The sequence below is a fragment of the Rana temporaria genome, chromosome 10, assembly GCF_905171775.1.
Source record: "Rana temporaria chromosome 10, aRanTem1.1, whole genome shotgun sequence".
NCBI classification, from domain to species: domain Eukaryota; kingdom Metazoa; phylum Chordata; class Amphibia; order Anura; family Ranidae; genus Rana; species Rana temporaria.
In genome coordinates this window covers 83,994,591-84,020,794 of record NC_053498.1, presented here as the reverse complement: position 1 = coordinate 84,020,794, position 26,204 = coordinate 83,994,591, and the positions used below count along the sequence as shown (strand labels likewise).

At 38.8% G+C, this 26,204-nt stretch overlaps 1 protein-coding gene across 2 annotated transcripts in view; it reads right to left on the bottom strand.

The window, feature by feature from the left end:
- The window catches only part of LOC120915264 (netrin-1-like), a 130,466-nt gene that overhangs the window by 25,770 nt on the left and 78,492 nt on the right, over positions 1-26,204 (bottom strand). Inside the window, exon 2 of one of the 2 annotated variants that reach the window (XM_040325639.1) lies at positions 9,433-9,480. The exons of the other annotated variant lie outside the window; for it this stretch is intronic. The gene's annotated coding sequence lies outside the window, so the exon portion shown is untranslated. The remainder of the gene's footprint in view (positions 1-9,432; positions 9,481-26,204) is intronic. 2 annotated transcript variants of the gene reach the window in all.

Here is a 26,204-nt window from a genome sequence, read left to right as displayed (position 1 = left end):
TTCATCAAGTAATACATAGGGATCAGTCGGGCTTCATCCCGACGAGGTCCACAGCACAAAACCTGCGTAGGCTATTCCTAAATATACAGGTGCCGGTGGACAACCCAGGTAATAGAGCTATATTCTCTCTAGATGCGGCCAAGGCATTTGATAGTGTTGAATGGCCTTATCTTTGGGAGACTCTGCATAGATTTGGGGTGGGACCATCCTTCCTAAAATGGGTTCAACTACTGTATAGCGCCCCGACTGCAAGAATGAGAATTAATGGGGAGGTCTCTGACTCTTTCAGGCTCTTCCGGGGCACGCGGCAGGGGTGCCCCCTGTCGCCCCTGCTGTTTGCCCTAGCCCTGGAGCCCTTGGCAATACATATGAGAGCTTCACCCGACATTACAGGTTTCATCCGAGGTGTAGGGCGGGATGTCATTTCTTTATTTGCAGACGATACACTGCTGTATTTGGGTGATACTCAAAAGTCGCTGGGGAATGCGATGTCCTTGATCGCAGGCTTTGGCGAACTATCAGGATTCAGCATTAACTGGAATAAATCAGTACTTATGCCTCTGGACCCCCTAACAGACAGCCTGCCTGACTGCGCAAGGGATATTGTGGTAGTGAATGAGTTTAAGTACTTGGGAATTCTGGTCACGCCAGACCCCTCCCAATATCTCTCTCTGAATCTGGCACCATTGCTACAAAAATTCAGACAGAAATGTGCGTCCTGGAAAAAACTTCCACTATCAGTTACAGGCAGAGCGAACCTCATTAAAATGGTGTGGGCCCCCCAGCTTCTGTATGTTTTCCACAATACCCCGATTTGGATTCCCCACAGGTGGTTTGCTCAGATAGATGCCCAGTTCAGAGATTTAGTTTGGGGTGGTAAGGTGGCACGTATAAAACTTGCCACATTACAACTAGCCAAGGATCAGGGTGGTTTAGCTGTCCCTCATGCCCGCTACTACTTTATAGCATCGCAAATACAGCATCTAGGAAACTGGGGGGAGGTAGACCTCGGAGACCCAATACGAGCCATATTACTCCCGTCGGGGCCAATGCTACCAGCGGTGTCTTACTTGGAAGCAGGACTCACACACCTGGATCAGACCTTACCTACGGTGGTGCTGCTTAATACGTTGTGGAAATACGTTCGTTCCAGTCTCAATGTCAGGGGGGTATGCCCCTTTACTCCCATTTGGAATAATTCCTACTACAGGGAACTTTTTAAATTGGAAGGCTTCAGGACCTGGGTAAATGCAGGTATACACTATATCACACAATTGTTTAGTGGCCCAACCCTCAAATCGTTTGTTAATCTGCAGGAAGAGTATGGTCTGCACAGAACTCAGTTCTATAAATACTTACAACTGAGACATGCAGCCCAGAGGGAGGTCAGGCTCTCTCCAATCTTGCTAATAAGACACCCCCTTCATAAAGATGTGCTTTTTAATGTGGACAAGAAGGGCATGATTTCCCTAGTATACTCCAGACTGCTTAATGTAACTCATGATGCATCGGTATTACCATGTAGGAAAGGGTGGGTATCGGACCTAGGTCCCATCGATGGGGATACATGGGAGCTGTGTTTGACATCCGCCCCTCTGGTCTCGGTATCGGCGCAACACAGACTTTCTCATCTATTTCTCCTCCATAGAGTATATAGAACACCCACTCGACTACATAAATGGGGTATACGGGATTCCCCAATATGCCCAAAATGTAATGTGCAGGAGGGAGATTTATTACACATGATGTGGAAGTGTCCAAAACTCTTCCGATACTGGAAATATGTTATTGATACTATATCCCAGGCGTATGGCTTTCCGTTGCCTCATGACCCGGTGGTGTGTCTGCTGGGTGGCCTCGAGGTACCTTCGCTGTCTCCCGGTGGCCATACAGCCGTACTTAGACTACTGTATGTGGCTCGCAAGGCCATCGCCAGATATTGGATCACTCCCCGAGTGCCTACAGAGGGTCAATGGGTAAAGCTGGTAAATAATCTACTGATAAGGGAAAAAGTCACATACCAACACAGAAATGCTCTTAAGAAATTCTACTCATTATGGCAACCCTGGCTGGACGTACCAGGCCTGGGACCCACGCAATTGATTATGGAAAGGCTATTGCAGGGATAAATAGATAGGATATGAGTCGAGATGGGCTGGCAAAGAGTGGGATGAATAATGTTCAAATAGTTTTTTGATCCTTGGAGCAGAGTGTGGGGCGAGGGATTCAGAACCAGGAGGTGGTTTAAGAATCAATGTGTTTGTTACAAATGTAAATGTTATTGCTTGCATTATGGCGGGGTAGGTTAAATAATTATTGCAATTAGAGGGTAGGGCAACATAGGATAGACGGCCTGAACGCAAATTGAATAAGGTTATATCCAAAGTACAGGTAGAATCTGGCTTTTCTTGGCCGCTGTCTAGGGGGGGTAAGCTCCTCTCATGTCTGATTTAGCTCATGTAATTATGATTGCACGTCTTTTACCTGCCTCTCTCTTAATTTGGCATATGTTCACCCTGAATGTAATGATACTGTCTGTGTATGTATCCTAAAGTATTGTTTTACTATTTTTTGCATCAATAAACCTTTTTCTTGATTTAAAAAAAACTGCTGTGCTTTATAAATGTATGGTATTTTTTTTTTTGGGGGGGGGGGGTTTAAGCAGACAAATGGCAGTGGTATAGGGGTGTCATTACATTATAAATGGGGTTCTAAGCATACCTTACCTGCTCCATGGTATAAAAAAAGTCTGTATGCGTGCTATACTTATCTCTCTGTGACATTAGCAGGCACGTTTAGTAAAGAAAGTTCCTAAAGCCCAAAAGAGGCAGTTGAATTATGTAGAGATAGCTTGCTTTTTTATACTAGGTTACCATGCTGCACTGTCTGCATTGCTTTACTACCATGTTTAGTTTAAATGTGACCCTTATACTATTGCATGCTTCCAAAACTATATGTATGAATGGCATGTAACTTTTTTGGCACATATCCTGTGCAATGACTTAAGGAAAGTAGTCAATTGCCAGGAACATTGTGTATCCATCTTTTCCACTTCAGTACTAACTGAAAGCTTTGTTTGGCATTATTTTGTTTTTATCTACGTTTCTTCACACCATTTTACTTTTCTTTTTCACATGCTTTCCAGCACAAGCAGTGTGTATATTCAAATTCTGGTGTGAAATTTACTGGCCAAATATTAAAGGAATGTAAATGTGTGAATTCTTATGGAGCAGCCTTCCAAACTCATTAGACACAATAATGTTATCTGACATCCATGTCTTGATGAGATCCTGTCTAGTAACCAATCTCCAAGTCTCTATTGTTCAAAAAACACAGACCTCTTGTCAACCTTAATGTAATGTGACAGCAGTTCAAAAGAGTACGTTAATTATTAATCAATGATAACTTAAAGATAAAGTGTTCTATCTCTGAATGAGGTCATTATCAGTAAACAACATAATCTTCTATTCCCTATACTAGCGATTCTGAAGATTCCAGTATTTTCAGTAACAACACGCTCTCAGTTGTGATTTCAAAGTTAAGTGAAAGCAATTTTGTTTTTTAGTTTTCATATGTTTAATGTTGAATTTGCATATATGTAAGTTCTTCTTTTACTGTCTGCCTGTCAAATTGTGTAATCAAAATTCTTAACTGGTTTAAGAACATCAATTAGAAGGTTGGGCTGATGAGTATTTTCCTCTCTTTGCTTTACACACATAGGAGACATGCTGCTGACAGTCCAAGTACCAGTTTATCTCAGGGGAATAACAGTGATTCAACAATGTTTTCTAACTTGTCCAATTATTTTCTTTCAAAGATCTGTTGGTTTGGGTCTTTCTGCAGCTACCAATACAAATGACTGTCGCCCAACTCAACTAAAATCATCTCATGTCAATGGTCAGTTTAACACAATATCTGATTTACAAAAAACAGAAGGTCTTACTCCTAATGTCAATCAGTGCTGAGCATGTAGTTATCAGATTTAAAAAAAAAACAATCAATGGTTGATGATGATGATGACATAGTAATGATACTTGACTTAGGAGCTTACAAGAAAGGTGTCTGTGATTCATCCATGCCTGATGTAGACAGACTAGTTGTATCTACCCAATGGTTAAGTTCAATCAGTTATGACTATTTGTGTATGACCCACATAATTGTTATGGTGAGAAATATTCTTATTTTTCATAGCTCTCATTTATTCAAGCTGTTCAAAATACTGTATATATCTATACATTTGTATCAGTTTCATACCACATACAGATCAAGCAAATAAATGCAATTCTAAGTTATCTGGATGTATTTTTGTAATTCTTTTTATTGTGATAATATAACAACTTTAAGTGCAAAAGGAGAATACGTTTACTTCCACCTTGAGGTTGGGTTCACACTGGAGAACACATGAATTTTTGACTGACTTCAGACCTGAAACAGAGCAAAAGACTCTTAGGGCTCCTGTACAATTCACATCAGAGACGTGTGAACCGGCTCCATTGAGAGCCGGTCACAATCCCCTGACGTGCAAATTGGATGTGGGGAAATTTGCATCAAATATGCAATAGTGTGAACCCAGCCTAAAGGGTAAGTAACATATAACATGTTCTAGCACCCCCTTCCTGGACTCCACTCACAAGACTGCATCATTCATTCACAGTGATCTGTCCCATCAGCCACTGCACACTTGTAATATACAGTAACAAGAATGGAAATGAAAGCGCCACACAACTTTATTCCATTAAACGTTATAAGTACAATCCAAATGCGTAGTCTACTTTTTTGGATTGTGCCCCTGACTTTTAATGGAATAAAGTTGTATCTGGACCTCTTAGCAGTAAAGTCAATTTCTACTCTTGTTACATTACATTACAAGCCACGAGACTGTGGAGATCTTCTGGATTGTAGAATTTGCCTGCCGGGAACCAGATCATTTACACCAACATAACAATACCAGATAACCCTTCAGGTCCCACGCTATCTTTCCACCTTCCTCAACTGCACACTTGTCCTTTGATGCTTCCTTCAGCTTTCTACCTGAAAGCCTATATGGAGGGAAGACAGATGTGTAGGATCCTGCAATGCTTTGCCGGCTCCTGCTGGAGATAATAATAAATGCACATTTCTATCCTGCAAAAAATATGTGGATTTATTATTTTTTCCTTAATAGTGAACTTAGCCTTTAAAGCCTTATTGTACATTTAGTGTAAATTAGCTAGGGGAAAAAGCTGGAGGCTGTGCCTTCAGGAGCCTGACATTTTACCCCTCGGTCCACTGATATTGGGTGTAATGCTTTGCAGACTCCTGTGGGAAAAATAATAAATGCACTTTTTGTTCCTGCAAATATATGTACATTTATTATTTTTTCCCTGAAGGTGAACTTAGCCTTTAAGACACTTTACTTATTCATGCTGAGCCCTACTTTGTGTTCAGTGAACAAAACTCCTTATAACAACAGAAAAGTGAGTTAAATCATATGGAAACTGTATCTGTTCACAATGTATGTCTCTCTCATTTCTGCAGCTCCCCCAAGCAGTTCTGCCCGCCTGTGTATTATATGTGGACAGATTGCAGACAGTTATACAAAAGTACTGGATGTGCATCTACAGACAATGTAGTTGATTTACTAAAACTGAGAGTGCAAAATCCAGGGCAGTGCTGCATAGAAACCAATCAGCTTCCAGTTGTTTTTTTTGTTTGTTAACCAGTTAAGCCCCGGACCAATATGCAGCCTAAAGACCCAAGGTGTTTTTACAGTTCGGGACTGCGTCGCTTTAACAGACAATTGCGCGGTCGTGCGACGTGGCTCCCAAACAAAATTGGCGTCCTTTTCCCCCCCACAAATAGAGCTTTCTTTTGGTGGTATTTGATCACATCTGCGGTTTTTAGTTTTTGCGCTATAAACAAAAATAGAGCGACAATTTTGAAAAAAATGCAATATTTTTTACTTTTTGCTGTAATAAATATCCCCCAAAAACATATATAAAAACATTTTTTTTCCTCAGTTTAGGCCGATACATATTCTTCTACCTATTTTTAGTAAAAAAAATCGCAATAAGCGTTTATCGATTGGTTTGCGCAAAATTTATAGTGTTTACAAAATAGGGGATAGTTTTATTGCATTTTTATTATTTTTTTTTTTTTTACTACTAATGGCGGCGATCAGCAATTTTTTTCGTGACTGCGACATTATGGCGGACACTTCGGACAATTTTGACACATTTTTGGGACCATTGTCATTTACACAGCAAAAAATGCATTTAAATTGCATTCTTTATTGTGAAAATGACAGTTGCAGTTTGGGAGTTAACCACAGGTGGCGCTGTAGGAGTTAGGGTGCACCTAGTATGTGTTTACAACTGTAGGGGGGTGTGGCTGTAGGAATGACGTCATCGATCGTGTCTTCCCTATAAAGGGAATGACGCGATCGATGCGCCGCCATAGTGAAGGAGCCGCGCCGTGGTCCCGGATCACTCCCCGAGCGGACCCGACCTCCGCATGTAGCGGGGGGGTCCCGATCGGACCCCCCACCCGCTAATAGGTGAGGACGTACGTGTATGCCCATGTGCCTGTACGTGCCATATTGTGGACGTATATGTACATGCGGGGGTCGGGAACTGGTTAAAGCTTAAAGGGGATGTAAAGGTAAACAATGTTTTCCCTAAATAGCTTCCTTTACTTTAGTGCAGTCCTCCTTCACTTATCTCATCCTTCGATTTTGCTTTTAAATTTCCTTATTTCTTCTGAGAAATCCTCACTTCCTGTTCTTCTGTCTGTAACTCCACACAGTAATGCGAGGCTTTCTCCCTGGTGTGGAGAAAGCCTCTTGAGGGGGGGGGGGGCGAGCAGACAAGTCAGGACACTCTCTACTTTGCAGATTGAGAAAGGAGCTGTGTGTTAGTGGGTGTTCTGTCCCTTAATATGTAAGTATTGTTTTCTAAACATCTAAACGTTTTTAAAACCACAACTATATACAAAGAAATGTTATCATTTTTATTTTCACTAATGTTTAAAAGTAACAGAAAACAGAAGTCTAAATGATACCATAAGGCTACCTAGGTATGAAGACAAATTGTACATTTAAAGAGATTCCCTAAAAGTTGTGCCACAGTCTTGAAATTAAGGTGATCGGATGGGATAAAACCTTAAGCAATTTATTTTTATTTATTTTACTTTGAGCAAAAAAATCTTAAAGAGACCTTGTGCACAGATTAATAAAATAAAAATAAAAAAAACAGTCTAATGCCGCGTACACACGGTTGGAAATTCCGACAAGAAAAGTCCGATGTAAGCTTTTGGTCGGAAATTACGACTGTGTGTAGGCTCCATCTGACTTTTTCTGTCAGAATTTCAGACATTTTTTCGACAAGAAAAGTTCTAGGCTTGTTGTAGTGTTGTACGTCACCGAGTTCCTGACGGTTGGAATTTTGTGTGAACGTGTGTATGCAACAAAAGTTTGAGCCAACATTCCGTCAGAAAAAAATCCACGCTTTTCTTGTTGGAATTTCCAATCATGTGTACGCGGCATTACACATAGACTGTTCAGAATGCATCCTAACCATCAACCACAATTCACTGTTGGAGACCTATAAATCTGACGCAAACACACATTTTCTGAAAGTTGCTATTTGCATAGGCTTAGGAATGGCCCCATCCACACTTTTCTAACTGGTTAGTTAGGCCCTCCAATAACTGAGCACAGGATTGTGGGAGTCAGATGGCAACGTTACATTTTCTCCATACCTGAGAGAAGCCAGTTTTTGAGGGTGCTATAGGGAAAATTGGAGAGCACACTAAAGATTGGTGCAGCATCATATGATGCCTGTTGTACAGCCTATGAGGGTGATTTAATAAATATTTTTTTTTCCTTTTGCAAGGAAAGCTGCACTTTGCAAGATATTTTTCTACAAAGTAAAGGAGGCGAAGCTCTGCTGACATCTACCACACAATCACATGCAAGCAAAAATGCTGCCTTTTAAATTCTCTTGCACATGATTGGGTATTCATTGCAAAGGAAAATTTCAATACAATCACTAAGTTTTGGTGAAAATTTCACTTGAAAAGTGAATAACCTATGAGCCTTTAGTACCATGTACATCAACCCCTATGGCCTCGTACACACGGCCGAGGAACTCGACGTGCCAAACACATCGAGTTCCTCGGCCAGTTCAGCCCTGAAGCCGCCGAGGAGCTCGGCGGGATGAGAGCTCCCATAGAACAACGAGGAAATAGAGAACATGTTCTCCATTTCCTCGTCGGCTTCCTCGGCCGAAAGTGTACACACGACCAGTTTCCTCGGCAGAATTCAGCCAGAAACTCGGTCGGAAGCTGAATTCTGCCGAGGAAACTGGTCGTGTGTACGGGGCCTATGAGTTAGGTTGATTTGGTTTTGTCTAAATATATATTCACTTTAAGCAAGAAAAAATTTTGTGTCCACTACTTTCTTTCCTATAATGTTTTATCACCATTATGTAATACATCCAGACATACATTTTTATATATATATCTTTTTTTAAATAAGGTAAATAAAATACATGAATAGAAGAGCACACATTGCAGTTGATATGCTGCAATGTCATTACTCTAGTTAAGTTTTACTTTCAGCTCTAGCCAGTAAGTAGCACTGTGGGCTCATTGTCCCAGCATAGAACATGTTCATCTGCCAAAGAGCGAGACGTGTATTCCCTCTGAATGTAAAGTGCTGAAAGAACATCTTGTAGCAGCAGCTCCACGTTTAATCATGTAAGTTGGATTATCTTGCCACATCCTGAGAAAGTTTACCAACAAACAAAACAGGAGCATTTCACTGACAGCTCTTTCCTCCATCCCCAGCTTGGCAATTAATTTGTTCGGAATCTGGCGGTGGATTTTTTTTGTGTGATACACAGATAGGGGTTTAATGGGCATGTGATGACAGACATAAAGTTTGTCTTCACGGAGCAGGCACGGACAGAATTAGCCCAGTTGCACAAGCGTATGGGCTGCAATTGCTTTCTGTTCAACCTTAACTTTCCAGCTGCTTGACTGCAATAGATATTCTGTATGTTGTTTTCTTTCTTTTGTTCATTTTTCAACCTTGGCAGCTTCCTCCAGTTTGTAGAAAAATACAAATATTAAGTGATCCTAAATTTTGAGTATCTTTTGTGCAAAAACCCCATTTACACATATACACATACTGTACACACACACACACGTATACATGCACACATACACACAAACACACACATACATACACACACACACACACACACACACACACACACTGTCCCTTATCAGCATGCACAGTGAAAAATAAAAAGTAGGCTGATTTACTTAAGGCATTCAGACTGTTCACTGAACAATTATGGGAATACTGAACATTGGTTTACAGTGGAAAGTGTATATCCCAGCCCAGGTTTGTAGAAAGGTCACATTGTATTATTCTTTAAGTACACTCACTTGTATTCAAGGGGTATATTGGTTTGTATGGTGTCAAAGATTAGTCATCTGGAATAGAATGATGAAAATTAGAGGAAGTAACATTTAGTTCAAATGTATTTTTAGGAGAGCACAAGGCTAAATTAAAGATGCATTTACAGGCACAATGATATGTTCTAAATATCTGATAACTATAGACAATTGAGTGCAGTTTAAGTACTGTATTTATTGGCATATAACATGCACTTTTTTACCCTGAAAAAAGAGTGCCTGTGTGTTATACGCAGGGGGCTGTGGAACGTTTTTTTCCTGAAACTCCCCTCTTAAAGTTAGGGTGCGTGTTATACGCTGATAAATACGATAATTTGTAAACTGTAAGGCCGCGTACACACGGTCGGACAAAACCGATTAAAAAGTACTGAAGTTTAGTTTCATCGGTCCAAACCGACCGTGTGTGGGCCATATCGGTCCGTTATCCCTCGGTTGAAAAATTTAGAACTTGCTTTAAAATTGAACCGATGGACGCCTAACCGATCGGTCAAAACCGACGGTTAGTACGCAAAAGCATCGGTTCAAAACCCGTGCATGCTCAGAATCAAGTCGACGCATGCTTGGAAGCATTGAACTTCATTTTCCTCAGCACGTCGTTGTGTTTTACGTCACCGCGTTGGACTCGATCGTTTTTTAACTGATGGTGTGTAGGCACATCAGACCATCAGTCAGCGTTCTCATCAGATGGACCGACCGTGTGTACAGGGCCTAATTGTCAGATTGTAATCAAATCGCGGTATTCATCTATACTTTATTAGAGTCTATATAAACCTATGCCCTTGCATAAATGAGTGTGTGTTTTAAGACTATTAATGTATTTTACATGGACAATTTATAGTAGATTTAAAGATTTGGATCACCATATTGTTGTAATATGATTATCTCCTATGATTGTCTGCACCTTCTAGTGGCCATGGTTCAATATGATTTCAGTTGAGGTATTTCAGAAAAATACCACATTCTGGCCACTAGATGGAGCTGATGATAATATTACAAATAATAATTTGATCATTCATTATACCTGTTTGAATACCTAAAACATCCGCACAGCAAAATATTTATACATATATTACATATTTTATATATGTAAATTTCTGATTAAAGTGACACATCTATCTCTCTTTTGATCTATTAAGAAGAATAAACACGTGCTTTAGGAGGCTACCACTAAGCTATTGTTTAACTATGTCCAGTTCTTACATTTATCACCCTCTCCCACCACCCTATCGCAGAGTTGAGAATCTAATTTCATGGACAAAATCCAATCATCTACACAAGGGGCTTTATCTGTCCCATCATTTTATAGGAGCAGACAGGGTCTGCGTTACTATTAAATTATTTTGGGTGGCAAAGAGATTGCTTTGTCCTGTATAGATTGTGGCCACACATTGCTTTAGAAAGACAAAAAGGAAAAAAAATATAATGGTTGAAAGAATGATGGTAACATGCATATTTAGACTGCTTTATGTTACTGATATACTGGTATAGTTTGCATTAGTTCATAATATATTATGTACCCATAATTGATAATACCCCAGAGATCTACTTTACTAAAATAGACATCTACTATTCAGAAAATGCATAGACATACTGTATATAACAGAAATATTTTCCCAGGGTATGTCCCAGACATGCCAGAGGAAGGTATCAAGTATGTACGTTTAGCAGATGGTTTTATAATAATGGAATTCAAACATGAAATTTACACTTTTTTTTCATTCTTAAAATTGTGAATTAAACTACAGCCATGAAGCAGTAATGCCGCGTACACACCATCACTTTATGTGATGAAAAAAAATGACGTTTTTAAAAACGTTACTTTAATTGACTGTGTGTGGGGGAAAACGTCGTTTTATGTCTTGTAAAAAACGACCAAAAAAAATTTAAGCATGCTTCAATTTTATGTGTCGTTTTTCAAAAGTGCACTTTTTACTTCACAGAAATTGACCGTGTGTAGCAAAAAACGTCGTTTTCTAAGACGTTTTTTCATCCACGCATGCCCAGAAGCTACTTATGAAGCAAGCTTCAATGGTAAAACGTGGTGGAACGTAACCTCACTTTGCAAGATCATTGTGAGAAAACGATGGTGTGTAGGCAACTTCGTCTTTGAAAATTGAAGTTTCAAAAACGTCATTTTTTACTTCACAGAAAGTGTCGTTTTTTTTCATCACATAAAGTGATGGTGTGTACGCGGCATAAGGCTTAAATGAGTTTCGGCACTAGTTGGTAATAGCAAAAAAAAAAAAGTTATTTTTCTTTTTTACTTTAAAAAAAACTAGCAATTAAAAGGAAACCAACAAAATAAATGGGAAAATATTGTTTAGTTTGCAACAACTGATATATGGTTGCACCAAATACCAAATTTATTGACTACAGTAGTAAGAATATTGTTGATGACCAGAATTCAAGTGAAACAAATAGCATTTAAAGAAATATGAGACATTGGTATCTTTATTATGCCAATAACAGCAGCTATACATTACCAAGAATGCATTGCTAAAAAATAAATATGATCTTGAAACTACTGGCTAAATAATGCACCGAAAGACATTAAATAATCATTGTTTAAAATCTGCAGTTCTGACAAGACCAGAAGGCAACTGAGCTGACAGAGAGGCACACTAAATGTGGAAACCCAGTCACTGAAATTTCATATATTTTTTAAAATGTTAATCTAATTTAAAAAGTAATTTTCCAATGATGTTGCCTGTTAATCCTGCCATTAATGTTTTTGTTTAGGCCCTTTCTGTTATGCGGTGCCAATGCTTCATCCCTGTCTCCAAGTTATGCTTTGGATTGTCATTCTGTGGTTGATGCTTTATTTTCGTTTTCATTGCTACAACAGTTCGATATATAGAAGATTCAACATGAAGCTGACAATAGCAATCTGTGTCTATCGAACCTGCGGTCGAATGTGCCTAACCTTAACTCTATTAGTCCAAGATTATTCTACATAGAGAGGAAAGATTCGACATAGAGAGAAAAGATTCAACATATTAGAGACAGTGTTGGGGTAGACCATTCGACATGAACGACGAAGCAGCGAAAAACATACAAACATTAAAGGCTTATGGTGTCTATCGAAAGTTCTAAGAAGATTCGACAAGCAGCTAAACTGTACGACGCCACAATCGCACATTTTCGGTCAAATGCTCTGCCTATAGGCTATAGAAGGATTCGAATGTTAGTTGACTACTAATAATAATAATTTATAAATATAATTATTACTAGTCATACAACATTAGAATTCTTCTATAGCTTGTAGGCGGAACATTCGACCGGAAATGTATGATTGCGGCACCATACAGTTTAGCTGCTCCTTTGAATCTTCTTAGAACATTCGACAAACACCAAAAGCCTTCAATTGACAGATTCGACCTTAATTAATTCGGATTTTCGGACAGATGCATTTTATAACGAAATAAAATGAATAAAAATGAATTTTGGGAGTAACTAAATAAATGTATTTTTCGGACAAAAACGAAATTCCGAAACAAAATATTTCAGTGTGCACATGTCTAGTCACAGCTCTCTGCTCTGCTCCCTCCTCACTCATTGGAGAGCTGAGCTGTGGAGGGGGCGGCCAGCTCAGCCTCCCAGCGCCCTCTCCAGGCACCTGGCGGAGCCAGACTCTGTGGTCGGGATGACGAGGTGCCTAGACTGATATCCGTGACACCAGCAGAGAGTGCACTTTTCAGTCTGCTGAAAATGGGTCACAGGAGTGCAAAACAAATTGCACTCCTGTGACCCATATGAGTTTTGACTGGACTTCTCCTTTAAATGGCTTTACAGATGCTCATTGTAGTCTCTGTTAGTGTTGCTCACGATTATTCGTATTGCGAATATTCGGCTCGAATATGGCATATTCGAGTATTCACAAATATTTCGAATTTCGCGGTCAATATTCGCTATTCCGAATATTCGATTCAATTTTATTTTTAGAACAGATCACATCCTAGACATCTCCATCGACGTCTAAAAGCATTGCTGGTATGATTAGAGAGCCTGGGCCGAGTAGCTGAAGACATCATTTTATATTGCCGAAAATTCGCATTGCGATTATTCGGCAATAGGAATATTGCGCGATTATTTTCTCCGCCCTTCTTTTGCATCAGAGCCAGCAGTTGTCGAAATTCCGCAATCAATATCGCATTCGCATTTTGCGAAATTTCGATACAATATCACGAATATTCTGAGCCAATCAGAGTGCTCCTAGCGCTGTTGTCAAAATTCCGCCATCAATATCGCATTCGCATGTTGCGAAGTTTATCTACAATATCACGAATATTCTGAGCCAGTAAGAGTGCAAAATATCACGAATATTCTGAGCCAATCAGAGTGCTCCTTCCGCTGTTGTCGAAATTTCGCAATTATTTTCGCATTCGCAATAGCGAAATTTCGCAAAAATTTCATTTCGATAAAATATCACAAATATTCGAATTTAGCGAATATTTCTCGAATATTCGGCTATATATTCGTGATATATCGCGAAATCGAATATGGCGTATTCTGCTCAACACTAGTCTCTGTTGCATTTTTTTAATGACATGCAAAATATAGAAAGTGGCTAAAAGATGTTAGAGGAAATCAGCATCACTGGAATGCAGAGAAAGATGAAAAAAGTGAAAAAAGTGAAAACAGAGTTTTGCAAAGCAAAAAAAAAAAAGAGAGAAACAATTGTTTTGTATTACACAGTGTTTAGCAAACTAAATTACAACCAATAAGGGTTTCAGATCTACTTAAGAGTTGAATTATCTTTTATTATCCAATCATGCTATGTCCAAGTAGATCAAACACATTTTTTGAACGACTAGTAAGAATATTATTTGAGTTGATGATGATCTGAATTCAAGTGAAACAAATACCATTTAAAGAAATATGAGACATTAGTATCTTCATTATGTCAATAACAGCAGATATATATTACCAAGAATGCAATGCTAAAAAATAAATATGATCTTGAAACTACTGACTTGAAAAAAAAGTTTAATAAAATAGATTAGACGTTCTGAAAGTCCAGCTGTAGGTTCTCCACATCCCTTAGGGACAACCTGTCTAATGCATGAGGAAAATACATAAATCAAGTGTTGCTTCAGGTTATTTAAAATATTTGTGCTGGTGTGCTGCCACATGCTTTCTCTCTTCCTCCTTCTTCTTCATTCTCAAATCCTGTTCCAATGCCTAATTTGTTTCACATAATACAAGCTCTCCTACTCTTCAAAGAGAACACCACCATGTGTGTCTTACTCTGTTGATCCTGACTGTCCGGTTCAGAGTGTGCTGTGAATCCTCTCTATGGTTCGGTGAACACAAGATATTTATTTGAGACTGCAAAAGACATTCATTTCTAAAATGCACACCTGCTTTTAGCTAAGTGACCGATATAGAAGGTTTTCACTGTAGAGGGGTAAACAAAAACTAATGTTCCTACATATTTTTGTACTGATGAATTTACAGTACTGCAACATGTAAAATATTAATTTAAAATATTATTTATAAGCCCTAATACCATATGTTATAACAAAAGTCGTACACACGACCGAGGAACACGACGGGCGAAACACATCGTTTTCCTCGTCGAGTTCCTTGTCAGGCTGTCGACAAGGCAAATTTCTCCATTCCCGTCGAGGAAATAGAGAACTTGCTCTCTTTTTGGCTCGTCGAGTTTCTCGACAGTTTCCTCGACGAAAATGTACACACGACCGGTTTCCTCTGCAAAGAAATATCTCCCAGCAAGTTTCTTGCTGGTTTTTGCCGAGAAACTCGGCCGTGTGTACGAGGCCTGAGAGTTTAAAGACTAGTACACACTAGAAGCTTTTTTCGTTCAACCCAGAAGGGCTGAACGGAAAAAAAAAAACTGACAGCTCAGGTCAGAGCCATTGTACTAGCTATGCAATGTTAGGACAGCGATCTTTCCTGCAGTGCTATTGTGTTCTGATAGGGGATGACTCCCCGCCAAAACACTCCATTGGCTTAGAGTGCTGATCGGCATGAGCCGGGTGAACAGCTGGCTTCTGTAGGACCGACTGCAGTACAGACGGGCTGAATGTTGGCTGATTTCTATTGAACCAGCCAATGCCGCCCGACATTCAGCCCGTATGTACTAGGCTCAAGGCAACACCATGAGCATGATAGATTTACCCTACTGATCCACCATGAGACCATACCTAGTTATAAACAAGATTTGGAGAAACAAGTGTACTGAATAAGACCAAAAAACATGTTGATAGTAATGATGTGTATATTTAGTCCAATCTAGAGTTGATAGTAAATATTCCTACCCTTCTGCCTGCACCAACTGGACAACATTTTTAAATATTACTGGCTTGTTTGAGGTGATTGTAGCCGTGTACATTTGCCATGTACATTTGTGTGTGTGTGTTTGTTTTTTGTTTTGCTTTTTTTTTTTTTTTTTGTTTTTTGCGTTGCCTCAGAGATTGTCTTTGTTTACATACTGCTGATACTTTTGTGAATCAGTACTACTAGGACCTTGAAGAAGGGGACATAGCCCGAAAGCTTGTCCTGAAAAATTGTATCTTAGTGCAAATAAAAAAGTATCACGGACAGTACTCAATTTCCAGCTATACTTTCCAGGAAAGAGGCCAAGCCAATGTTACAGAAAAATCCTTTTGTTATTAATTCCTCAGTAGGAAATGGTTTTGTGACAGCACAATGCAAAGTTTTTTGTCAATAATAAATATGTTTAATGTTAATAAAGTGCTGCTGTCATGAAATAATTATGTAGGCTTATTTTGCTGACCCTTACATTTGGGAATGAAGGTTTCATGGATAAGGTGCTCATATTTTGTTCTTTTAGTCAGAACAAGTACAGAATAAAAGTTCTGCAATTTTTCTGACATTTGTGTCCACTATGCTTATTCCGGGTCTGTCAATTAAAGTATTGAATTATTGAAGGAGGTCAAAAATCGCAGTCTCCATAATTTTCTCATGACACAGTTAGGCCCCGTACACACGACCAGTTTCCTCGGCAGAATTCAGCTTCTGACCGAGTTTCTGGCTGAATTCTGCCGAGAAACCCGGCCGTGTGTACAATTTCGGCCGAGGAAGCCGACGAGGACCTCGGCGAGGAAATAGAGAACATGTTCTCTATTTCCTCGTTGTTCTATGGGAGCTCTCGTCCCGCCGAGCTCCTCGGCGGCTTCAGGGCTGCACTGGCCGAGGAACTCGATGTGTTTGGCACGTCCAGTTCCTCGGCCGTGTGTACGAGGCCTTAGAGTTTAAAATTATCTACTATTTCCTTCAAATGCAATTATTAAGATTGAGTGAGTAACCTATATAGCGCTACAAAGAGATTATGACAAGAGATTATCATGTAAAATGCTACTCATTTGCACTTCCCAAATCCACATTCTACTGACTGCTATGATCCACATCCATGATTTGTGGCCAGACTATACCTTTTCCCTAATCCTAGAAAAGACCCTATAGCTTTACATGTGGTCAATAAATAATAATGGAAAGATAAAGAAGCTGGCCACTGGTTTCAAAAGGACAGGACAGCCAGGAAACTGAGGAATCGTCAATGCTAAATAGTTTTTTATTAATGCAAACTATTCATTTTCTCTGACCTTCAAAATTGTAACTCATATTTTAAAGGCCCTTTAAATTAAAATGTAAATGTTTACATGCATTGTTTTTTTTTACTTTTCATAAATATATTTTTATTCACTTCCAATGTGCTTTTGAACTTGCTAGAAAATTTTACAACAGCTAGAGTCCTTCAACTCTTATATAGCTTAGAGGAAGGAGCAAAACAGAATTCTATAGATTTCCACTAAAGTAACAGATTTGAGGCTGCTGACATCAATCAACAAAGGCAGCTTATAGAAGCAGTCTCAGTGCTTTAAGATGTCTACACAAGGAAGGAAAATACCATGAATAAAATATGTTAAATGTACATCTTATGGGATGGTTTTTGTTGAACTGAAATGCTTGTTGACAGGGTATCATTCCTGCTCTAAATTGTCTTGCCCATCATGTATACCAAGCATACCTTACATACACTATTTTACCAGATATATTGGGAAGCCTGCCTTTGGACACACACACATGATTTTTAATGGCATCCCAGTCTTAGTCCGTAGGGTTCAGTATTGAGTTGGCCCACCCTTCACAGCTATAACAGCAACACTCTTTTGGGAAGGCTGTCCACAAGGTTTAGGAGTGTGTCTATGGGATTATTTGCCCATTCTCCCAGAAGCGCATTTGTGAGGTCAGGCACTGATGTGTGGCTTGCAGTCTCCGCTCGAAATCATCCCAAAGGTGTTCTATCGGGTTGAGGTCAGGATTCTGTGCAGGCCAGTCATGTTCTTCCACCCAAACTCACTCATCGATGTCTTTAGGGATCTTGTTTGTTAACTTGTGCGCAGTCATGTGGAAACAGGAAGGGGCCATCTCCAAACTGTTCCCTCAAAGTTGGTAGAATGAAATTTTCCAAAATGTCTTGGTTTGCTGACACCTTAAGAGTTCCCTTCACTGGAACTCAGGGGCCAAGCCCAACCTCTGAAATACAACCCCACACCATAATCCCCCCTCCCCCAAATGATTTGGACCAGTGCACAAAGCAAGGTCCATAAAGATATGGATGAGCGAGTTTGGGGTGGAGGAACTTGACAGGCCTGCACCTGATAGAACACCTTTTGGATGAATTTGAGCGAACACTGTGCCTGACCACACAAATGTGCTTCTGGAAGAATGGTTAAACATTCCCATAGATACACCCCTAAACCTTGTGGACAGTCTTCTTAGAAGAGTTGAAGCTGTTATAGCCACAAAGGGTGGGCCAACTCAATATTGAACCCTACGGACTAAGACTGGAATGCCATTAAAGTTGATGTGCGTGTAAAGGCAGGTGTCCCAATGCTTTTGGTGATATAGTGTATTTCGTTTTGGTTTACTTTAAAATAAAACAAGATAATTTGTAGTAATCATATAAAAGAAAAAAATGGAAGGGATAAAAACTATCCTCTTAATACCAACCAAACACATTTTGTAAGTCTGAGTATTTTAAAATCCATTTAACCAACCTTTTCTGAATCTAGTGGACACAGTTGGATGCGAACATACAACAGATGTGCCAAGTTGCATAGAGATTACATTTTCCTCTTAGATTTATGACCAGAAAAATAAACACTAAAAGAAAATAATTACTATGGCTATACTTTAGTACCGCAATTCTGTCCTTAAAGGAAATTTCAAACTGTCCAAACCTGCAATACACATGTCTGTATATATAGATAAAATTTACAGTGCTCTAGTGCCATATGTCACATTGCTTGGGCTCAGTTGTTTACCTCTGTTAGCAGTGTAGGTGGTAAGGATTAGCAAGTGCCAGTTATGATTGAAAAGAACAGGATGAGAAGATATGCCATAAATAAGAACAAAAAAGAACATAAGAGAATGACTACAAGGACGCTGTCTAACTGGTGTTATGATCGATGGTTAGGGAGAATAAGAACTGCTGTTTAAGATGTGTTGATAGAGGAATTAGATTTTAGGAGGGTGAAATGGTATGTTAAAAGGGGATGACCCCTAGAGGCCTTGTGACCTTTTCTTGCCAAGTGGATTAGGAATTTGTATAAATGATCTAACCCCATGCAAGTGAACAACACATAACATTTCTTCATTTTCCATAAATATGTCATCCTAGCCATTTTAAAATAAAAGATAGATGTACTTAGAGTATCTATGTTTTTATAGCCTTTTTTTCTTTAAACTAATAAGCAAATATTTTGTTTCTCTTAGCTAATAAATACATTTAATTTGAAAAACAATACAATAATACATTTTGAGTATAGCCTCAAGTCAATTGTTTAAACACTCATATAATGTATCATCATCCAGGAGTTTATAGAGAGAGAGGGACCGGAGGATAGAATGGTAGCAGCTGCTAGTACCGCAAACCAAAAATAACTATCGCCCAGAAAAAGATTATATATGGACTTTCTTGGTACTGATGACACAGATAAATACAGTAAAAATGTATTTATTATACATAATTTTTTTATGCATAATAAATGAATTTTTTACTTTATTTATCTGTGTCATCAGTACAGAGAAAGTCCATATATAATCTTTTTCTGGGCGATAGTTATTTTGGGTTTGCCGTACTAGCAGCCGCTACCATTCTATCCTCCGGTCCCTCTCTCTCTAAAAACAATACAAGCATTGAACACATATGAACACACAATGATCATCAGTTTCAAAAGACACTGCTTAATTATTAAAAAGTTGTATTTTCTTTTAAATTTGTTATTCTTTTTTTTTCTAGACTAATGAAAGGTTCCCGACTATATATTTCATTTTGGTTTGTTGTATGATACTTGAATTAATTAGGATGCATTAATAAAGGACTTTAAATATTCTTGGCTACATTATGAATCTGGATGGAATGTACTTGTTTTTGTTTTTTTAATTTTTGTTGTAATCATTTAAAAAATTATTAAACAGGTATTGAACTAAAAAATATGTATTTTCCAAATTTGTCATTTACATGTTTATGAATATATTACAGTTAGAAAATGTATATGGACCTTTTACTTATTTATTTTTTTAATAATTGATTAGAATTTAAAGCTTTATGCTTTTATAATTAACAGTATTGAATCATTTATTTTTTAATTCAGTTGTTTCTATTTCTAAGCAAAATAATACTCAACACATATTAAATCTGTACAGTCTACAGCCAGCATTTCAAAAGGGGTAATAGCATTATCTTTAAGAGAAATACATCAATATGCAAATGTCCCGAGCTTATCTTGTATTACAGTCTGCAGAGATAGACACTGTAAAGGAAAACATTATTGCCTTTTTTAAATAGTTTATAATTAAAACACTTTGGTCTGCAATTTTGGCATTCACTAAGCAGGTTTAAAGTTTTCTTAACTTCCCTGTAACCGGGCAACTTGTTTTGCTAACACATTATCTGCAGCACTAAACACAGCTAATCTAAAAATCCCCTTGCATTATCTTTAATTAACTGGAAAAGATGAGGGAAACACTGCCCCTGTTGAGAAAGTGAAAGTGACAGATGAAAGTCATAACAATATATAGGCTTTCAAAAAAAAAAAAAAAGAAGAAGCAATGTACATAATGTTCTTAGACTAAGCTGATTTATTTACTTTTTAGTCATTTAGTTTAGTTTTTTTTTTTTTTTTAATGAATCAGATATTTCAAACACATTTTCTAATAACATATATTTATTATTCATTACAATACATATGTACATTATAATTGGCTGAAACTTTTGGTGTATGTATTTAAATGTAAAATCAGATAAGGCCCAAAGGCATGTTCTCTTATAAAAACAGGTTTGTTTATTTGAGGGACCATTTGGGCTGATTTACTAAAGGTGTTAACACTCTGAACACCATAAATTATGCGACCATTTGCTTCAATTATCCATTCATGTGAAAAGAAGATTCCTGTTCACTTCAAATTCTCAATCACATACATTTGCTTTTCATTTGATTGGATTATTGAATTGCTTATTTGCACACTTTTATTCTGTGAAGATTCTCAACTCCTTTAGTAAATCATATTATTCCCTACTCTGAATATTATATTTAATATATACTTTTAACCTATGGCAGATATATAATTAGAAACTGGAAAACATTCTCTTCGCTCTGGACAGTAAAATGTTACTAAATAAATGTAACTAGCTATATTTGTTCATGTCATTTTGTAGAAACCCCTTGGAGATTATGTGATATACTTTATTAGGTAAGTTAAGATATTAGGCTGTGTTCTTACTGATGTGGTGAGATAATGCACTTTTTGATCATTAATGCACTGTGGTGATATTTAATCTTAACCTCCCTGGCGGTATGATTATGTCAGATTTTTGGTGCTAAAAGCGGTACAATTATTTTGCATGGAAATTTGGCGTTTTATATTGTAGGCCTGTAATTCTTAGGAATAACATACTTAAATCTGTCCAAACAAGAGTCTAGTAGACATCCCGGGTATGATAACGTTTGAAACACAAAATCATAAATTATAATATAATAAATAACTATAAATAATTATAACAAATAATAATATAATAATAATAATACAAAAATATTCAATAATGTAATCAAATCAAAACCACTGAAATTTGCTCAGTTGCAGAATTTTTGCTGTCATTACTTTTAGTGTTTGATGATGAATTTCCCCACAAATCGATATCGCTCAATTCTGCAAGTGATTCTAATTTATTATCGCTGTTTTTTAGCTGGTCTAAAACCACTTTTGACATAAAGGGATACTTTTTGGTTGCTATGGACAATCTCCAGTTTCCAGGCAGAAAAGAAACAGTATTTATAATATAAAAGTGCATGCAGGACACTGGACAGACCACTAGGGACAAAGGGGATGTGTAATTATTTTATACAGTACTGTAATCCGTAAGATTACAGTATACTGTATGTGTACTGTGTTTTTACTTTTTAGAATTTGGTGCCGATCTCCGCCCCTGTGCTTCGCAACGTCGCAGTTCTGTTCTTGTAACAACTCAAAAATATGGCTTTCCCTCATGTTCATTCCCAGTGACAGTGGTAACCAGGTTGAACAGACATAGAAGCAAAAAATTGTAGAAGAGTGATAGCAGAAGAAAAAAAAAACATTTTTTTTTGTAAGCGAGGTCTTCAGAATGGGACAAAATAAGGTTTAACTAGAGATCTACATAGGGGAATCAGTACCACCTTCCTCCTGCTCTTGATTCCTCTACTGATGCACCCCCGAATTATATTTGCTTTCCCTTTGCAAGGCCACACTAATTGCTTATTTTGAAATCATCTGAAATAAGCACCCCCCAAATATTATTCCTTTGTAGTTCTGGCCAACACTCTACCCTATATTGTACTGGGTCATACGATTCCCAATGTGCATTATTTTTACATTTAGAAATGTTGAACTGCAGTTTCCGCTGCTTTTTAGCAATGAATGAGAGCCTCTGGAGTAAGATATATTAATGCTAAAGTAGGAGGTACCATCATCCTTGAGAATAAGATATAGAGTACTTGAATCTAAGGTCCCCGAACCAAAGAATCCTCCCCTTGATTCTTTGGTTGGGGGACCTTAGATTCAAGTACTCTATATCCTGCTTTTTAGCAATGATAAATCATGCTTCGTCTTAAAAACACTTCCAGAAATATTAATTCTGGCCCACATCTCTGTATCATCAGCTACAAAACATACCTTGACCTCCAAACATTCAGTTATATCACTTACAAACAGATTAAATAGAACAAGACCTAGTACAGAGCCTTGTGGTGCACCATGAATGATAATTTGAATAATAAAGATAATGAAAGATTTCTGTAATATTACAATAACACAAATAGCCAGTGTGCTGACTTAGGTAGGAGAGACCGGCTAAAATGATAATGGCAGCCATGCATGAGACAGGGACACCCGGAAACACATTTGCCCTGTCCCTTTTTCAGCAAAGCAGTAAAAACATTATCAAGGCGAGAGGGCTTTGTACAGCAAGTCCATAGCATTAACAAAAAACAAAACATCTGATCATTCAGGCCATTAATCAGTTCCTGGCAAACAGGGTGCTCCATAAAGGGTTCTCCAAATAAACAAGCAGCATATGTATATTTTTGATGTTCTGTCAGCAGTCAGCTTTTTCACCCAAAAGCAGATTCTCACAGCAAAGAGAGAGAGAGAAATAGAGAAAGCCCACTTTGCGCCTCAGGCCTCCTTCACATAGGTGTATTTAAAGTGGATGTAAACCCAATTTTTTTTTGATGTTACAATGTACAGTATAAGATTTCATATCATCAGTGCCCAGTCTTGCCACACAGAGTTAATCCAGCTCTGAGCAATCCTCTTTTATTGTTCAGTGAAATAAAACGGACTTACAGAGAAAAACCTTAGTCCGTTCCGCCCCCTTGCTGTGAGTGACATGTTATATACATATTTTATTCACTAGCTTCAGACAGGCATTATTTTTTAATTCCCACCCCCACCCTTTTCTGAAGTCATATGGTTACTTTTCTGGATTTTGACTGGATGTTAGTGATCATAGCAGAATTCAGTGTAAGAAATACATAGGAAAAAATGCATGTTGACAAGGGGAGTGTAGAGGTGGGCGGAGAGTCTACTGACATCACAACTCCACCCACCGAGCTCCAGACAACAGATCCACCCACAGAATCTGCAGTTTTTCAGGTCTCATAACAGACAGAGGGGAGACATTTGACAGGTAAGGATACATGCAGGAGGCATCTTTATCCTTTTAGATCAGCACTATGTCAGTAGTTTAGAAAGGATGAGAGTGGGTTTACATCGACTTTAAGCACATGCACATGCAAGGGTCATGCTTGATGACATGAGGATACATAGGGAATCTGTTCATACAGTCCCATTGATGTCAATTGGAATGCAGGGGCTGCACAGACACAGCCATTTTTACAGCAGTGAGTCATTGCTACAGCAGTACAGGTTTGGGTGTGCAAACTCAAATGCATGCTGTCTGTTGTCAAATTGGGAGCAGTCGCTGCGTTCCAATTAACATGAATGGGACTCCATGCATGGGGAAGCATATGCTTAAGTACACCTGTGTGAATGAGCCCCAAGTCAGCTTACAAAAAGCCTAAGCACAGCTGGCACTAATTAATGAGGTCTGGCTACCAAAAAATGATGTGAACCTAAGACCCCTTTCACACTGGGGTGGAGGCGGTGTTGGTGGGAAAAGTGCTGCTATCTTTACCGCCAATTTCGTGGCCCTATTCGGCTGCTAGCGGGCGGTTTTACCCCTGCTAGCGGCTGAGAAAGGGTTAAAAACCACTGCAAAGCACCTCTGCAGAGGCGCATTGCTGGCGGTGTAGCCATGGCGTACCATTGATTTCAATGGACGGAAGCGGTGGAGGAGCAGTATACACACCGCTCCAAAGATGCGGCTAGCAGGACTTTTTTTTACTGTTCTGCTAGCGCACCGCTCCATTGTGAAAGCCCTCGGGGCTTTCACACTAGAGACACAGCAGCGGCTGTTTAGGGTCGGTTTGCAGGTGCTATTTTTAGCGCAATAGCACCTGCAAAATGCCCCAGTGTGAAAGGATGCAAGAACTCTCTTCTACTTCCTGAATTAGAGTAGTAGACTTGTCTTGTCTTGTGTACCTTGTACTGGTGACACTTTAGGATCACTTTCTTCTAAAAAAATCTCATGATTTTTAGGAATTTTATTAGGTTATCATAGAATATTTGGAGGGGCTTTCCTTTTCCAGGCTGGTATACCTAGTAATTGACATCACTGTCCTGCCACTTTGCTATAAATGTACTCTCTACAGTGGGCACCAAAAATAAAACTCTGTCTCCCAGGTTAAAGGTTTTAATTTCAGAAGAGCAGTATTAAACTCTGACTTGTTCCGAAAAAGAACGTTGCAGTCATGGTGGGAACAATTATCAATTCCAGACTGGACTATGTAAATGCCCTCTATCTCAGACTCCCCAAATACCAAATCACTCGTCTACAAGTCGTTCAAAACACAGCCGCTCGATTAGTGACTGGCAAAAAAACATGGGAATCAATCTCACCTTCATTGAGATCCCTTCATTGGCTGCCAGTAAAAGACAGAATCACTTTTAAGGTACTCTGTCTAATGCATAAGTGCATCCATGGAAACACTCCCCAATATCTATGCGAAAAAATAAAAGCTCACAACCCCAATCATATTCTGCGATCCACCAATCAAAACCTTGTCCAGATACCCAAAGCCAGATACAAGTCCAAAGGAGATCGAAGGTTTGCAGTCCAGGGACCTCGACTGTGGAACGCTCTACCTACCACCACTCGATTGGAGTTAGACCACTTGGCCTTCAGGAGAAGCATTAAAACCCATCTCTTCTGAGGCCAAAGGGTTTCACTCACGGAAGGGATTCAGCGCCCAGAGGCGATTCAGTTTGCATGTGTTGCGCTATATAAGTTATTCACACACTCACTCACTTGTGCCTCTTGGGCTACTTGCATGTGTTCCTGAACTATGAGCATAATTTTATCCTGCATCTGAGCAATATGTTCAATTACACATTGGTGAGGTGAGACTCCTTGCATCCATGTTTCCTGGGCTATATCCAGGCTCACTTCTGATTCTTGTAAAATCCATTATATCACCTTTACATTTTTTCGGTGCATTTGCAGAATTTGGATCCCACAACTATGCAACTATACAAGTACATTCACCAAGTCTGGCACTGAGGCAATTTCATCTGACTCCCCAGCCATGGCTGCTAGTGAGAAGTCACATATATCTAATGCAGGGTTACCAACATTCCCCTCAAGTGGAGACAAAATAGTAAAAACATTTACACCAGACACACTTTCAGAACTGCCTGCCTTTTTCCCCCTGCAGTTCTCAAAACAGCAGAAGATCATAGCCTAGTATTAATCTATGTAGCAAGTTTTTAACCATACCCATGACATGCTTTATAGTTTCACTAGGCATCTCCACTGTGAGCAGCTCAGTAGTGTATAGTCTTTAGCACTACTATGTATTCCCAGTGCTCCCAATCAGTCTGTTCCAAGCTTGATAGAGTCCACCAGACTGGCATGGACCAAAGTGAGGAGGCTTCTGGGGGTCTAAGGATTCATACATATGGGGCTTTAACAGGCATTTTATATGGATAGCATAATTTCCCAGTGGATTTCTATGTCTGTGGAGCTGCAAAGGACAATGCATTTACCCTACACATGTGTGTCCAATGTGTTTTCAGAATGGAAAAGCCTCTGG